Source organism: Pseudophryne corroboree, chromosome 4, assembly GCF_028390025.1.
Source record: "Pseudophryne corroboree isolate aPseCor3 chromosome 4, aPseCor3.hap2, whole genome shotgun sequence".
In the NCBI taxonomy this organism is placed as follows: domain Eukaryota; kingdom Metazoa; phylum Chordata; class Amphibia; order Anura; family Myobatrachidae; genus Pseudophryne; species Pseudophryne corroboree.
Genome location: NC_086447.1, coordinates 645,955,386 through 645,971,158, shown reverse-complemented (window position 1 = coordinate 645,971,158; position 15,773 = coordinate 645,955,386). Strand labels below are relative to the sequence as shown.

Sequence of the window (15,773 nt, the reverse complement as noted above, 5' to 3'; positions counted from 1 at the left end):
CCGCCTCCTCTATAACCCCGCCTCCATGCACAGGAGCTCAGTTTTGTTAACCAGCCCAATGCAGTATCAAGTATCAGAGAAGACAATCGCTCGTAGCCAATTACACCACATACTCACCATAGGAGAGGGTGTCAGCGGCTATGCCACACCAACCCAAGGAAGCTAAGTGAGTCAGGGTGGGCATCTTGTGGAGCCCAGTGTACCTCGCAGAAAGAGATTTAACAACAACGGTAAGTTCTTACCATAAATCTCGTTTTCTGCTGCAGGGAACACTGGGCTCCACAAGGAATAACATCGGGGATGTCCTAAAGCAGTTCCTTATGGGAGGGAACACACTGTAGCCAGCACAAGAACCCCGCTTCCAAAGGAAGCATCCTGGGAGGCGGAAGTATAGAAGGCATAGAACCTTATGAACGTGTTCCCTGAGGACCACGTAGCCTCCTTGCACAATTGTTCAAGGGTCGCACCACGGTGGGCCGCCCAAGAAGATCCAACCGACCGAGTAGAATGCGCTTTGATGGTAGCAGGAGCTGGACGACCAGCCTGTACATAAGCATGTGCAATCACCATTCTAATCCATCTGGCCAGGATCTGCTTGGAAGCAGGCCAGCCACTTTTGTGAAAATCAAACAGTACAAAAAGAGAATCAGATTTCCTAATGGAGGAGGTTCTCTTCACATAGATACGGAGAGACCGTACCACATCCAAAGACCGCTCTTTGGAAGACAACTCAGGAGAATTAAAGGCTGGAACCACAATCTCCTGGTTAAGGTGGAAGGAAGACGCCACCTTCCGGTAAATAACCCGGTCGCGTTCTAAGAACCGCCCGGTCACGGTGAAAAATCAAATGGGGTGACTTACAGGATAAGGCACCCAAGTCCGAGACCCGTCTAGCTGAAGCGAAAGCCAGCAAAAACAAAACCTTAAGGGAGAGGCAATTATGGTCCGCAGACGCAAGAGGTTCAAACGGAGACTCTTGAAAGGCCTCCAGAACCACGGACAGATCCCAAGGGGCCACAGGCGGTACATAAGGAGGCTGAATTCGCAACACGCCCTGGGTGAATGTATGAACATCAGGAAGGGCAGCAATCTTTCTCTGAAACCAAACCGACAAGGCAGAAATGTGAACCTTGAGGGAGGCCAGACGAAGGCCTAAGTCTAGGCCCTGTTGCAGGAAGGCCAACAGTTTGGCCGTGCTAAACTTGAAAATGTCATGATTGTGAGACGCACACCAAGTAAAGTAAGCATTCCAGACCCTATAGTAACTCTGAGCACAAGCCAGCTTACGGGCCTTCAACATAGTTTGAACGACCGCCTCAGAAAAACCCCTGGCCCTCAAGATGGAAGCCTCAAGAGCCATGCCGTCAAAGCCAGACGGGCCAAGTTCTGGTAAACACAAGGGCCCTGAACAAGGAGATCTGGTCGTTGTGGAAGTAGAAGGGAACGATCTAGCAAGAGGCCCTGTAGATCGGAGAACCAGTGCCGTCTGGGCCACGCTGGAGCGATCAGAAGTAGGTTCCTCCTTCTTGCTTGAACTTCCGTATTACTCTGGGCAGTAGTGACACCGGAGGGAACACATACGGCAGCCGAAAGTTCCATGGGATTGACAGAGCATCCACGAACGCTGCTTGAGGATCCCTTGTCCTTGCTCTGAAGACCGGAACCTTGCGATTGTGTCGAGACGCCATCAGGTACACATCTGACACATGCGGACGAGATAGGAAGCATCGAATCCTGTCCTGAAGCTTCAGGACTTTCTCCTGAGACAACAACCACCGTTGGTTGTGAGTGTCCAATAACGCTCCCAGGTGTAACATGCTCCGAGCAGGAATCAGGGAGGATTTCTTCCAGTTGATTAGCCACCCGTGGGCAATCATGAACTGGACTGTCAGATCTAGATGACACAGGAGAAGTTCTGGGGAATTTGCCAGGATCAACAAATCGTCAAACTACGGTAGGATCCTGACCTCTTGACGGCGGAGTGTAGCCGTCATGACCGCCATTACTTTGGTGAAAACTCGGGGAGCCGTAGTCAAACCAAAGAGTAACGCCCGAAATTGGTAATGAAGGTTGCCCACCGCAAACCTCAGGTACTGCTGATGAGACACTGCAATAGGAATATGCAGGTAAGCATCCTGTATGTTCAGGGAGACCATATAGTCCCCAGGCTCCAAGGCCAGAACAATAGAGCGCAGAGTTTTCAAACGAAACTTGGAGACCCGCACATAGGACTTCAGATTGAGAATGGGTCGCGAGGACCCGTTCGGTTTTGGGACTAGAAACAGCGGCATCAGAGGCACCTGTACTACCACTCCTGTGGTGAGGAGGGAATGTACTACCGAATACAGAGTGTTTGCTTTTGCCGGGTCCAGACAAACATTTGTCTGGCAAAATCGATGAGGGGGACGATTCTTGAAGGTTACGGTGTAACCTCGAGTGACGACTTCCCTTACCCAGGCATCGGAATTGGTCTTCTACCATTCCTGGGCAAAACCTAGAAGTCGGACCCCCACCCTTGGTTTCCCCAGAGGGAGGCCCGCCCCGTCATGCGGCAGGCTTGTCAGTTTTGGAAGCTGGCTGACGGGCAGCCCAGGCTCGCTTCGGTCTGGGCTTTGCAGGTCTGGAAGCATGAGTTTGCTTTGGGTACGCCTGACCTTTTGCTTTACCTGGAGGACGAAAGGGCCGAGGGAAAGTACTTTTAGCCTTCTGTGCGGAAAGAGCCGTACTAGGTAGGCAAGCTGTTTTAGGCGTAGCCAGATCAGCCACAATCTTATTGAGGTCTTCTGCAAAGAGAATGTCTCCCTTGAAAGGAAGCACCTCCAGGGTTTTCTTGGAATCCATATCCACCAACTACGATCTCAACCAAAGGATACATCTAGCCAAAACGGAAGTAGTAGCAGCCTTGGTCGCCAGCACCCCGGCATCGGAGGCCATCTCCTTACGGTATAGAGAAGCCGTGGCAACATACGAGAGACATTGTCGAGCATGCTCAGATGCGTTAGAAGGCAGCTCCGCCTATAACTTCCGGGCCCACGCCTCAACAGCTTCAGCAGCCCATGTTGCTGCAATGGTTGGCCTATGCACAGCCCCCCTTAGGGTGTAAATTGCTTTCAAACAACCCTCCACGCGTCTATCCGTCGGTTTCTTCAGAGAGGTGACGGTAGTTACTGGCAGAGCAGAGGAAACTACCATGCGTGCCACATGAGAATCTACAGGCGGAGGAGTTTCACAATTTTTGCATAGCTCCGCAGAGAGAGGATAGCGAGCCAACAGTCTCTTATGTGGTGTGAATTTCGTTCCCGGATTTTCCCATGATTCCTGACGTTTGTGAGCCAGGTGTTGAGAATGAGGTAAAACTTGTTTAATACCCTTATTGCGTTTAAATCTGTCCGGATTTTTAGAGACAGCCGCAGGCTCAGGTCCATCAGAGACCTGAAGAATGAGCCTGATAGCCTCAATCAAATCAGGGACATCCACCATTGACTATCCCTTCCCCATCAGAAGCATCTGAGTCAGTGTCTGTGGGGTCGGTATATGCACCATCCTCCTCAGAGGATGTGTCCGGTATGGCAGTGGATTGTGAGGAGGTAATGGCCCGTTTAGAAGACGTCTTAGTCTTAGGTGGGCGAGAGTGAGACTTAGATTTAGTCAGTGACCGGTTCACAAGCTTTAACTGAGTGGAGATATGATCTGCCCATGGCGGATTTACTGCAGGGACCATAAACTGCTGCATTGGCACAGGTGGTCCCACAGGGGGTGTCAATTTAATTACATGCGTGTTTAACAGCGTGGAAATGGTAACCCAAGGTGGGTCATTTGTTGCCCCCAGTGCTACAGACCCACTGGGGGGTAAGGAACTCCCCAAACCTGAACTCTCTGCTGCCATAATTTCCTCCAAAATGTCTGCAGCATCACCACCACGCAATGTGGGAGAAGCCCCAGCTCCGTTTCCCCGTGTAGCTGACATAATAAGAAGCACAATATCAGGCAACCTGGTACAATTCTTAGCAGCAAAATACCTAGCAAGAACTCCCAGTGTAGTGTGACCTTTCTGTCAGCACAAACCGGTAATCCAGGAGATATACGGTGACTATAAATCACAAAGAAAAATACATAGCAAGTATATCTTGTGAAATACCTAGATCATTTAGAAAACCTGACACACTTAGCCTCTCAGGTTACAGAATATAGGAGTAGGACGATGAGTGAAATACCCGATATGGCAGCCACGCAGCAGCTACATGCACACACACATATATAGTCACAAGCGTACCATACAGAAATTATACACAGGGGTGTATCTTCCTATTGGCCAGGATGGCACTCGCCAGGGGCGCCAGCCGAGGAGGGGCGCCGTCCAGAGGTGCCACCCATGGGCAGTAGGTAGATTCACTTTTAGAGGCAGCAGCTATCCCCCCACCCTTGTGTAGTTCCTCACCAGCAGGGATGCCCAGTAATGATCACAGCATGCAGCAGCGGCTGCTGGGGGGTGTAGTTTATTTAGAGTTTCTTGTCTGTATTGTGGTGCAGTGCTGGACCCTGGTGCCAATTACAGTGGCTGCTGATGCATTCTTTGATCATTAATTGGCATCCCTGCTGTTAAGGAACTACAAGGGGGTGGGTTAATAGCTGCTGCCTCTAAAAGTGAATCTACCTAAAAGTGCTGCCTTTAATAGTAAAATTAACATGGGGCATATGTGTATCTGGCTCTGTGGGGGCATACGTGTATCTGCCAGTGCGGGGGCATACGTGTAACTGGCACTGTGGGGGCATACGTGTATCTGGCACTGTGAGGGCATATGAGTTTCTGGCACTGAGGGTTCATATGTGTATCTGGCACTGTGGGGGCATATGTGTATGTGGCACTATACTCAGAGGTATTATGTGTATCTGGCACTGCACTACTGGGGTCATTATGTGTAACTGGCACTTTACTGGGGGACATTATGTGCATCTGACACTATTCTGGGGACATTATGTGTAAGGAGGACTACTGTGGGTATCGTGTGTAAGGCTGTTAATTGTGTGTGATTATATATTTGTAGTTTGATATAATAATATAAAATTGTGAGGCCATGCCCACTTTCCCAGAAGCATGCACGCCTTTCTATATACATATATATATATATATATATATATATATATATATATATATATATATATATATATAGGAACTCGGCGGCGCGGCACTCGGCTTCACAACAGATGAATGAACACGGACACCTTTTCTTATGTCATAAGAAAAGGTGTCCGTGTTCATTCATCTGTTGTGAAGCCGAGTGCCGCGCCGCCGAGTTCCTGCATCTTTCCCCTTGTGAGGGCACCGGTGATGTTGTATGTCTAAAACTATGGAGTGCCGGACCCCCGAGCAGATATATATATATATATATATATATATATATATATATAGGCACTACTGTATGGCATAATGTGTATAAGGGGTACTACTGTGTAGCATAACGTGAATAATGTACATTACTGTGCTGTGTAATGTGAGTAAGGCACACTACTGTGGTGTCATTTGAATTGGGGTACTATTGAGTGGCCACACCCTTTTTTTGGCACACGTGCCTTCCCTATTTCAAACATGAGGGGGCACCAGTCCTTTACTTTGCCAGGGGCGCTCGGACCCCTAAATACACCCCTGATTATACACCATAAAACTGCACCGGACTAGCAATACAAAGTAATACTCAGTATAGCTATATACGTACACAGTAGATATACCAATACACAGTAGATACTGGATGTATATCACAGGGTGTTTGTATCACACAACCTTGCATGTATGCACTCTTTCTTAACTAACACTGTCCCTTGGCAGGTAGAATACGTAAGTGAGCGCTGCCGAGCAGGCGGCTTTACAGAGGAGGATTTGCCCCAGCAGTCACAGGAACAGCGCAGCTCCGTGTGATGGCGGCTGACAGGGAGTGAGGGAGAGATATGCAGCTCCAGGGCGGGAACATTCACTGAAATGGGGCCCTGGGTCTGGGGAAGGGGCTACAGGATAGGCCTTATCCCCCTGCTGGTTTCTCCACCAGGCGCTGCGGACTTTGATTAAAACTGGGTTTTTATGAGAGACAAACACCCACCTGTGCCCTGTGTCCCGGTGACTAGTGGAGTGGCTGCCCTTTACAGTGTCCACGCCAGCGCGCGCGGCCCGCTTCCACAGCCGCAGTGGATCGCAGTTAACAGCGGGCCAAAGAGACCCCTTACCTCCCCATGTACCTGCGGCCAAACGATTCTTGAGGGCAGCGGCGGGTGTGTGTGACTAACAGAAGGACACCGGAGCCTCCGCTGTAGTTACCCGGCAACCAGGGCGCGGGAGTATACAGCGCCGCTGGGGGAGTGATGGAGCTGCAGCAAAGGATGTCTTATGTGACATGCATAAAAGCTGCAGGCCTTGAAGTCTTCAAAAGTTCTTCTTTTCTTCGGATTGAGCTATAATATGGGCTGCAATGGCAGCCCCCCTGTTGATTGCCTGCATACTGCATGGCACCAACTTACAAACTGAGCTCCTGCGCACGGAGGCGGGGTTATAGAGGAGGTGGCGCTGTGCATCTTGGGATCAGTCAAAGCTTTGAGCCTGTTGGTGCCTTGAATCAAGATCCTACTCTACACCCCGATGTTATTCCTTATGGAGCCCAGTGTACCCCGCAGCAGAAATTTATTTTTCTGAATATCCTATAGAGGTGGTCGTGGAACAGGTGGGAGGGTTATGTGTGTGGGGGTGTATCTGATGTCAAGTTTAACTGTGGAATGAAGTCAGCAGTGATGTGGCAAGATCAAGAGGTTACAAAAAATAGGATTTTAGTACCTACCAGTAAATCCTTTTCTCCTAGTCCGTAGAGGATGCTGGGGACTCCAAAAGGACCATGTGGTATAGACGGGATCCGCAGGAGCTTGGGCACACTGAAAAGACTGACTGGGTGTGAGCTGGCTCCTCCCTCTATGCCCCTCCTCCAGACCTCAGTTATAGGAACTATGCCCAGGAGAGACGGACATTTCGAGGAAAGGATTTTTGTTTAAACCAAGGGCGAGAAAACCTAGCAGCCCACACCACAACATACCATACAACCGGAGTATCAGGAAACCAGATAACAGTATGAATTAACAACAGCAACAAGCTGAATACAACTAATACACAACCCGCATGTAAACAAATTTAACCAGCAATAATACACTGCAAGTAACAGTCCGCACTGGGAAGGGTGCCCAGCATCCTCTACGGACTAGGAGAAAAGGATTTACCTGTAGGTACTAAAATCCTATTTTCTCTTACGTCCTAGAGGATGCTGGGGACTCCAAAAGGACCATGGGGTCTATACCAAAGCTCCAGAATGGGCGGGAGAGTGCGGATGACTCTGCAGCACCGATTGAGCAAACATGAGGTCCTCATCAGCCAGGGTATCAAACTTGTAAAACTTAGCAAAGGTGTTTGAACCCGACCAAGTAGCAGCTCGGCAAAGCTGAAGTGCTGAGACCCCTCGGGCAGCCGCCCAAGACGAGCCCACTTTTCTGGTAGAATGGGCCTTTACTGACTTCGGCAACGGTAGCCCAGCCGAAGAATGAGCTTGCTGAATCGTACTACAAATCCAGCGTGCAATAGTCTGCTTAGAAGCAGGATTTCCAATCTTGTTGGAAGCATACTGGACAAAGAGAGCCTCAGTTTTCCTGGCAAGAGCCGTTCTGGCGACGTAAATCTTCAAAGCTCTTACAACATCAAGAGACTTTGGAACTGCCACAGCATCCATAGCCACAGGTACCACAATCGGTTGGTTAATGGCCCTCATTCCGAGTTGTTCGCTCGCAAGCTGCTTTTAGCAGTATTGCACACGCTAAGCCGCCGCCTACTGGGAGTGAATCTTAGCATATTAAAATTGCGAACGAAAGATTAGCAAAATTGCGAATAGACACTTCTTAGCAGTTTCTGAGTAGCTCCACACTTACTCGGCATCTGAGATCAGTTCAGTGCTTGTCGTTCCTGGTTTGACGTCACAAACACACCCAGCGTTCGCCCAGACACTCCCCCGTTTCTCCAGCCACTCCCGCGTTTTTCCCAGAAACGGTAGCGTTTTTTCGCACACACCCATAAAACGGCCTATTTCCGCCCAGAAACACCCACTTCCTGTCAATCACATTACGATCACCAGAACGATGAAAAAACCTCGTAATGCCGTGAGTAAATTACCTAAGTGCATAGCAAATTTACTTGGCGCAGTCGCACTGCGGACATTGCGCATGCGCATTAGCGACTAATCGCTCCGTTGCGAGAAAAAATACCGAGCGAACAACTCGGAATGACCCCCAATGTGAAAGGAAGAAACCACCTTCGGCAGAAATTGTTGACGAGTCCTCAATTCTGCTCTATCCGAATGGAAGATCAAATATGGACTTTTGTGAGATAAGGCCGCCAACTCTAACACTCGCCTGGCAGACGCCAGAGCCAAAAGCATGACTACCTTCCAAGTGAGAAACTTTAACTCAACCTTACGCAAAGGTTCAAACCAGGGAGACATAAGAAACTGCAAGACCACTTCAAGAACCCACGGCGCCACAGGCGGTACAAATGGAGGATGGACATGCAGCACTCCCTTCACAAAAGTCTGAACCTCTGGAAGGACGGACAATTCCTTTTGAAAGAAAATAGATAAAGCCGAAATCTGCACTTTGATGGAACCCAATTTCAGGCCTGCATCGACGCCTGCCTGCAAAAAATGGAGAAACCGACCCAAGTGAAATTCCTCCGCAGGAGCAGTTTTGGTCTCACACCACAAAACATACTTTCTCCAAATACGGTGATAATGTTTCGCCGTAACTTCTTTCCTCGCCTTAAGGAGAGTGGGGGTGACCTCCCCAGGAATACCTTTTCGAGCTAAAATTTGGCGCTCAACTTCCATGCCGTCAAACGCAGCCGCGGTAAGTCCGGAAATACGCATGGACCCTGCAATAACAGGTCCTCTCTTAGAGGGAGCAGCCAAGGAACTTCCACCAATAATTTCTGAAGATCCAGATACCAGGCCCTGCGCGGACAATCTGGAACTACGAGAATCGCCTCTACCTTTGCTCGTCGTATGATTCCCAGCACCTTTGGAATGAGAGGAAGTGGAGGCAACACATATACCGACTGAAACACCCACAGAGTCACCAGGGCGTCCACTGCACTGGCTTGAGGGTCCCTTGACCTGGAACAATACCTTGGAAGCTTCTTGTTGAGGCGAGACGCCATCATGTCTATCAGAAGAATTCCCCAACGCTCCGTCACTTCTGCAAATACCTCTTGGTGAAGAGCCCACTCTCCCGGATGTCCACTCCCGGGAGGAAGACTGCTGACAGAGCGCTCACGTGCTGTTCCGCCCAGCGAAGGATTCTTGTGGCCTCCACCATAGCCGCCCTGCTTCTTGTTCCGCCTTGACGGTTTACATGCGCCACCGCTGTTATGTTGTCCGACTGGATCAGGACAGGTCGACCCTGAAGAAGGCTCTTTGCTTGTATCAGGCCGTTGTAAATGGCTCTTAACTCGAGGACATTTATGTGGAGACAAGATTCTTGGTTTGACCATTTCCCCTGAAAATTTCTTCCTTGGGTGACTGCGCCCCAGCCTCGGAGACTTGCATCTGTTGTCAGTGGGACCCAGTCCTGGATTCCGAAACGGCGCCCTCCTAGAAGGTGAGAGCTTTGTAGCCACCACAGGAGAGAAATCCTGGCCCTGGTAGATAGACTTATTTTCCGGTACATGTGCAGGTGAGACCCGGACCATTAGCTCAGCAGATCCCACTGAAACACCCGGGCATGAAACCTGCCAAACGGAATGGCTTCGTACGCCGCAACCATTTTCCCCGGAACCCGAGTACACTGATGAATCGACACACTTGTCGGCCTCAGAAGCTCCCTGACCATTGTCTGTAGTTCCAGAGCTTTGTCTTCCGGAAGAAACACTCTCTGTAACTCCGTATCTAGAATCATGCCCAGAAAGGGCAGCCGAGTGGTCGGAATCAACTGAGACTTTGGTAAATTAAGAACCCAAACGTGTTGTCGCAGAACAGACAGAGACAATTCTACATTTCTTAACAATTTTTTCTTGGACCTCGCCTTCATCAGGAGATCGTCTAAGTACGGGATAATTGTAACCCCTTGCTTGCGAAGGAGAACCATCATTTCCGCCATGACTTTGGTGAAAATCCTCGGGGCAGTGGAAAGCCCAAACGGCAACATCTGAAATTGGTAATGACAATCCTGCAGCGCAAACCTGAGAAAAGCTTGATTCGGAGGATATATCGGGACGTGTAAGTAGGCATCCTTTATATCGACTGACGCCATAAAATCCCCCCCTTCTAGGCTGGAAATCACAGCTCGAAGAGATTCCATCTTGAACTTGAAAACTTTCAAGTAAGGCTTGAGGGATTTTAGGTTCGGAATAGGTCTGACCGAACCGTCCGGCTTCGGTATAACAAAGAGGATCGAGTAGAACCCCTCCCCCCATTGGGACGGGGGAACGGGAACAATGACCCTCTGTTGACACAACTTTTGTATTGCTGCCTTCATGACCTCCCTGTCCGGAAGAGACATTGGCAAGGTCGAAATGAAAAAGCGCTGAGGGGGCATCTCCTGAAACTCCAGCCTGTATCCCTGAGACACTATTTCTAGGACCCAAGGATCCAGGCCTGATTGAACCCAGACCTGACTGAAGATAAGCAGATGGCCCCCCACCGGTGCGGACTCCCCCAGGGGTGCCCCAGCGTCATGCGGTGGACTTGGTAGAGGCGGGGGAGGACTTTTGGTCCTGCGCGCCTGATACTGCAGGCGACTTTCTTCCCCATCCTCTACCCTTTGAAGCGAGGAAGGACGAGCCTTTTCCTCGCTTGTATTTATTTGGACGAAAGGACTGCATCTGCTGATGGGGTGCCTTTTTCTGCTGTGTGGGAACATAAGGAAGAGAAGATGACATACCCGCAGTCGCGGTAGACACCATGTCAGTCAAGCCGTCAACAAACAAGACACTACCTTTGAAGGGGAGAGCTTCCATAGCTTTCTTGGAGTCGGCATCAGCATTCCATTGATTAATCCACAGCGCCCTCCTGGCCGAGATCGCCATGGCATTGGCTCTTGATCCCAAGAGACCAACATCCCTCGCAGCATCCTTCAGGTAATCTGCAGCGTCCTTGATATAACCAAGAGTCAAAAGAACATCTTTATCAAGGGTATCCATATCAGAAGCTAAATTATCAGCCCATTTAGCAATAGCACTACTCACCCACACCGACGCTACAGCAGGTCTGAGCAATGCACCCGTATTAGCGAAAATGGCCTTCAGAGACGTCTCCAGCTTGCGATCCGCCGGATCCTTGAGAGCTGCCGTGTCAGGGGACGGAAGCGCCACCTTCTTAGACAAACGGGATAGAGCCTTGTCGACATTCGGAGACGACTCCCATTTTTCCCTGTCATCAGAGGGGAAAGGATATGCCATGAAAATTCTCTTGGGAATCTGCCACCTCTTGTCCGGCGACTCCCAAGGCTTTTCACAAAGAGTATTCATTTCATGAGAGGAAGGAAACTTCACCTCAGGTTTTTTCCCTTTAAACAAACAAATCCTTGTTTCCTGCACCGCAGGTTCGTCAGAGATACGTAAAACATCTTTAATAGCCACAATCATGTACTGAATACTCTTAACTAGCCTTGGGTGTAAAGTAGCCTCAGTGAAGTCGACATCGGAATCAGAAACTAACGCTTTTGCGACCCTGACGGGTCCTGCACCTGAGACAAAGCATCCTCCATGGATTTCCTCCACACTTGTGTCTGAGACTCCGATTTACCAATCTCTTAGACCATGAGGCCACATTTGTATTAAGTGCACTTAACATCGTAAGCAAATCAGGTGTCGGCTGTGCCGACAGAGCCATCTCCAGACCCGTATCTGCGCCCCCCAGCAATCTCCTCCGGGGAGTAACACTCAGCTTCAGACATGCCGACACGTAGTACCGACACACACACACTGCCTCAGCTAGGGGACAGACCCACAAGAAAGCCCGGATAGAGAAAACACAGAGGGGTTATGCCAGCTCACACCCCAGCACCCATATATCCCACCAAACAATATATGTGGAAAAGCGCTGTTGTTAATTACAATATATGCACCAAATATCTGTGCCCCCCCCCCCAATTTGCTCCCTCTTACTTGAATGGAGCTTGGAGGTCCCGGGCCAGCGTCTCATGCAGCGGCTGTGGATGAGAGAAAATGGCGCTGGTGAGCTCTGCGGCTAAGCCCCGCCCCTTCCCGGCGCGCTTCAGTCCCGCAAAAATTTAAACTTGAAATGCTGGCGGGGGCACCGAAACGCCTTCTGCCAGCCCTTAAAAGGCCAGTAACATGCTGCCCAGGGCGCCCCCCCCCCCCCCAGCACCCGCAAGTGCCGTTGGTGAAGTGTGTGGCAGCATGGAGCGCTGCGCTGCTACCTCGTTACTGAAGTCTTCTGCCGTCTGATGTCTTCAGATCTTCACATACTCACCCGGCTTCTTTCTTCTGGCTTCTGTGAGGGGGGTGACGGCGCGACTCCGGGAACAAGCAGCTAGGCGAACCAAGTGATCGAACCCTCTGGAGCTAATGGTGTCCAGTAGCCTAAGAAACAGAGCCCTTAACTAAGTAGAAGTAGGTCTGACCTCTCCCCTCAGTCCCTCGATGCAGGGAGCCTGTAGCCAGCACCTTAAGTAAATAACCTGGGCGAGTTCTAAGAACTGCCCGGTAACGATTAAATATTAGGAAGGGTGGACGACAGGACAATGTGCCCAAGTCTGACACCCTTTATTCAGAGGCAATAGCCAGTAAAAACAAGACTTTGGCCGTGAGCCATTTAAGGTCCAACGTCTCAAGAGGTTCAAATGGAGACTCATGCAGGGCATTCAGAACAGGCAGATCCCATGGAATCACAGGAATGACATAGAGAGGCTGAATCAGTAAGACACCCTGAGTGAATATATGAACATCAGGTATAGATGCAATTGTTCTCTGAAACCATACCGACAAGGCAGATATGTGAACCTTGAAGGAGGCCAGCCGAAGGCCTAACTCCAGGCCTCTCTGCAGAAAAGGCAGAATTCTGGAAGTTCTGAATCTGTATGCATCCTAATTCTTATCTGTACACCAGGTGAAGTAAGAATTCCAGACCCTGTAATAAATCCAAGCAGATGCCGGTTTGCGGGCTTTTAACATCGTTTGATAGTAGTAGGATGTAGGATCATAGTAGGATGACCGCCTCAGAGAATCCTTTGGCTCTCAGGAGTGATGCATCAAGAGCCACGCCGTCAAAGCCAGCCTGGCTATGTCCGGATAAAGACAAGGGCCCTGTACAAGGTGATCTGGGGGCTGAGGAAGTAGAAGAGGACGCTCTGTTGATAGACCCTGCAGATCTGAGAACCACTGCTGTCTGGACCACGCTGGAGCGACTAGAAGTAGAAATCTTCCTTCTTGTTTGAACTTCCACAGGACCCTGGGCAGGAGTGACACTGGAGGGAACTCATAGGGCAGCCGAAAGTTCCATGGAATTGCCAGTGCGTCCACGAATGCTGGTTTAGGATCCCTGGTCCGTAATCCGAAGACCGGAACCTTGTGATTGTGCTGAGACGCCATTAGGTCTACGTCTGGTAGGCTCCACTTGTCCACTAGGAGTTGAAAGACTTCTGGATGAAGACCGCACTCTCCGGAATGCACATCTTGGCGACTGAGGAAGTCCGCTTCCCAGTTTAGGACGCCCGGAATGAACACTGCTGAAATTGCTGGCAGATGGCGTTCCGTCCAGTGAAGGATTTTTGACACTTCCATCATAGCCATGTGCCTTCGAGTGCCGCCTTGATGGTTTATGTATGCCACCGTGGTGGCACTGTCTGACTGTACTTGAACCGGCCTGTTCTGTACTAGAGGCAGGGCGAGAGTCAATGCATTGAAGACGGCCCCTAACTCCAGAATGTTTATTGGGAGAAGTGACTCCTCCTTGGTCCATCGACCCTGAAAAGAGTGTTGATCCAACACCGCACCCCATCCCCTCAGACTGGCGTCCGTTGTCAGCTGGACCCAGAAGGGATGGCCCCTGCTCAATTACTGGTCCTGTAGCCACCAGGTCAGCGACATATGAACCTCTGTAGTGAAAGTGATCATGTGAGATCTTATCCGATGAGGTAGGCTGTCCCACTTGGAAAGGATTAACTTCTGCAGAGGGCGAGAATAAAATTGAGCGTACTCTACCATGCCGAATGCCGACACCATCAGGCCAAGTACTTGCATCGCAGAGTGTATCGACACTCTGGGGCGATAAAGGAAGCATCTTATCCTGTCTTGAAGGCTCAGGACTCTTTCTGGAGACAGACTCTGTGTGTCCAGGAGTGCCCCCAGGTGCACCATGCTCTGAGCTGGGACCAGCGAGGATTTCTTCCTATTGATGAGCCACCCGTGGGCTTGTAAGAAGCTTACCCTCAGGTGCAGATGACTGAGGAGGACATTGTGGGAGTTTGCCAGAATCAGCTAGTCGTCCAGATACAGTAGGATCCGGACTCCCTGGCGACGGAGATGGGCAGTCATTACAGCCATGACCTTGGTGAAGTTCTGAGGAGCCGCAGCCAGTCCAAATGGCAGAGCCTGGAACTGATAGTGACGGTTGCCAATAGCAAACCGCAGATACTGCTGATGCAACATGGCAATAGGTATATGCAGGTGCGCATCCTGTATATCCAGGGATACCATATAGTCTCCGGGTTCCATAGCCAGTATAATTGAGCGCAGTGTTTCCATACGAAACTTGGACACTCTCACAAACTTGTTCAGAGATTTGAGGTTGAGTATAGGCCGGAAAGACCCATTGGGATGCGGAACTAGAAACAGAGTCGAGTAGTAACCTCTGTCTCTCTGGGCCAGAGGAACCGGCACTACCACTCCTGTATTCAGGAGAGAACTCACAACCTTTTGCAAAGCTTGCGCCTTTAACGGATCCGAAGGGATAACCGTGGTGCAAAACTGGCGGGTGGGACGTCTCTTGAAGGAGACAGCGTACCCGTGAGAGACAACTTCTCGCACCCATGTGTCTGAAGTGGTTATTAACCAGACCTGGGTGAACTGCAGAAGTCGGCCTCCCACCCTGGGAATGAAAAGTGGTACCTTTAGCCTTCTATGCAGAAGGATTAGTATTTGGGAGAAAGGCAGTCTTAGCAGCTGCTAATTCAGACACAATTTTATTTCGGTCTTCCCCAAACAAAATGTCCCCCTTAAAGGGGAGTACCTCCAAGGTCCTGTCCGTTTCCTTTCTATAGAGGATAGTCCCCAGTCTGGACCCCTCACGGAAAACGGTTACGTCCAGAAAATTAATGGACTCCTTGCTGGAATGTCCAGTGAATCGTACAGTTAATTCTAAAGAATTCAGTTCATTCAACATTAAACAAAATTCCCCCTCAGTGCCATTCCATAACATAAAAATGACATCGATATACCTCTTATATTAGGTGATCATCGCACCGTATATCGGAATGATATTATTCGGCTCATAATCGTGCATAAAAATGCCAGCATAAGCCGGAGCCACATTAGAGCCCATGGCGGTCCCCGAACGTTGAATGTAATAATCATCTGATACATAAAATAATTTGTTCAATAAGATCAATTCAAGCAGCTCAAGGATACATTCACTTGGGGGCTACGCCTACCTGACTGTCTCCAACGCTTCCTAACTGCATTGATAACCGTTGTATGAGGTATAATTGTATACAATGAGGAAACATCTAATTTCATGAGAAGT

The 15,773-nt window shown here is 49.8% G+C and overlaps 1 protein-coding gene across 6 annotated transcripts in view; it reads right to left on the bottom strand.

Moving 5' to 3' along the window:
• The window catches only part of CEP170 (centrosomal protein 170), a 619,381-nt gene that overhangs the window by 123,441 nt on the left and 480,167 nt on the right, over positions 1-15,773 (bottom strand). The gene's annotated exons all lie outside the window — the stretch shown is intronic.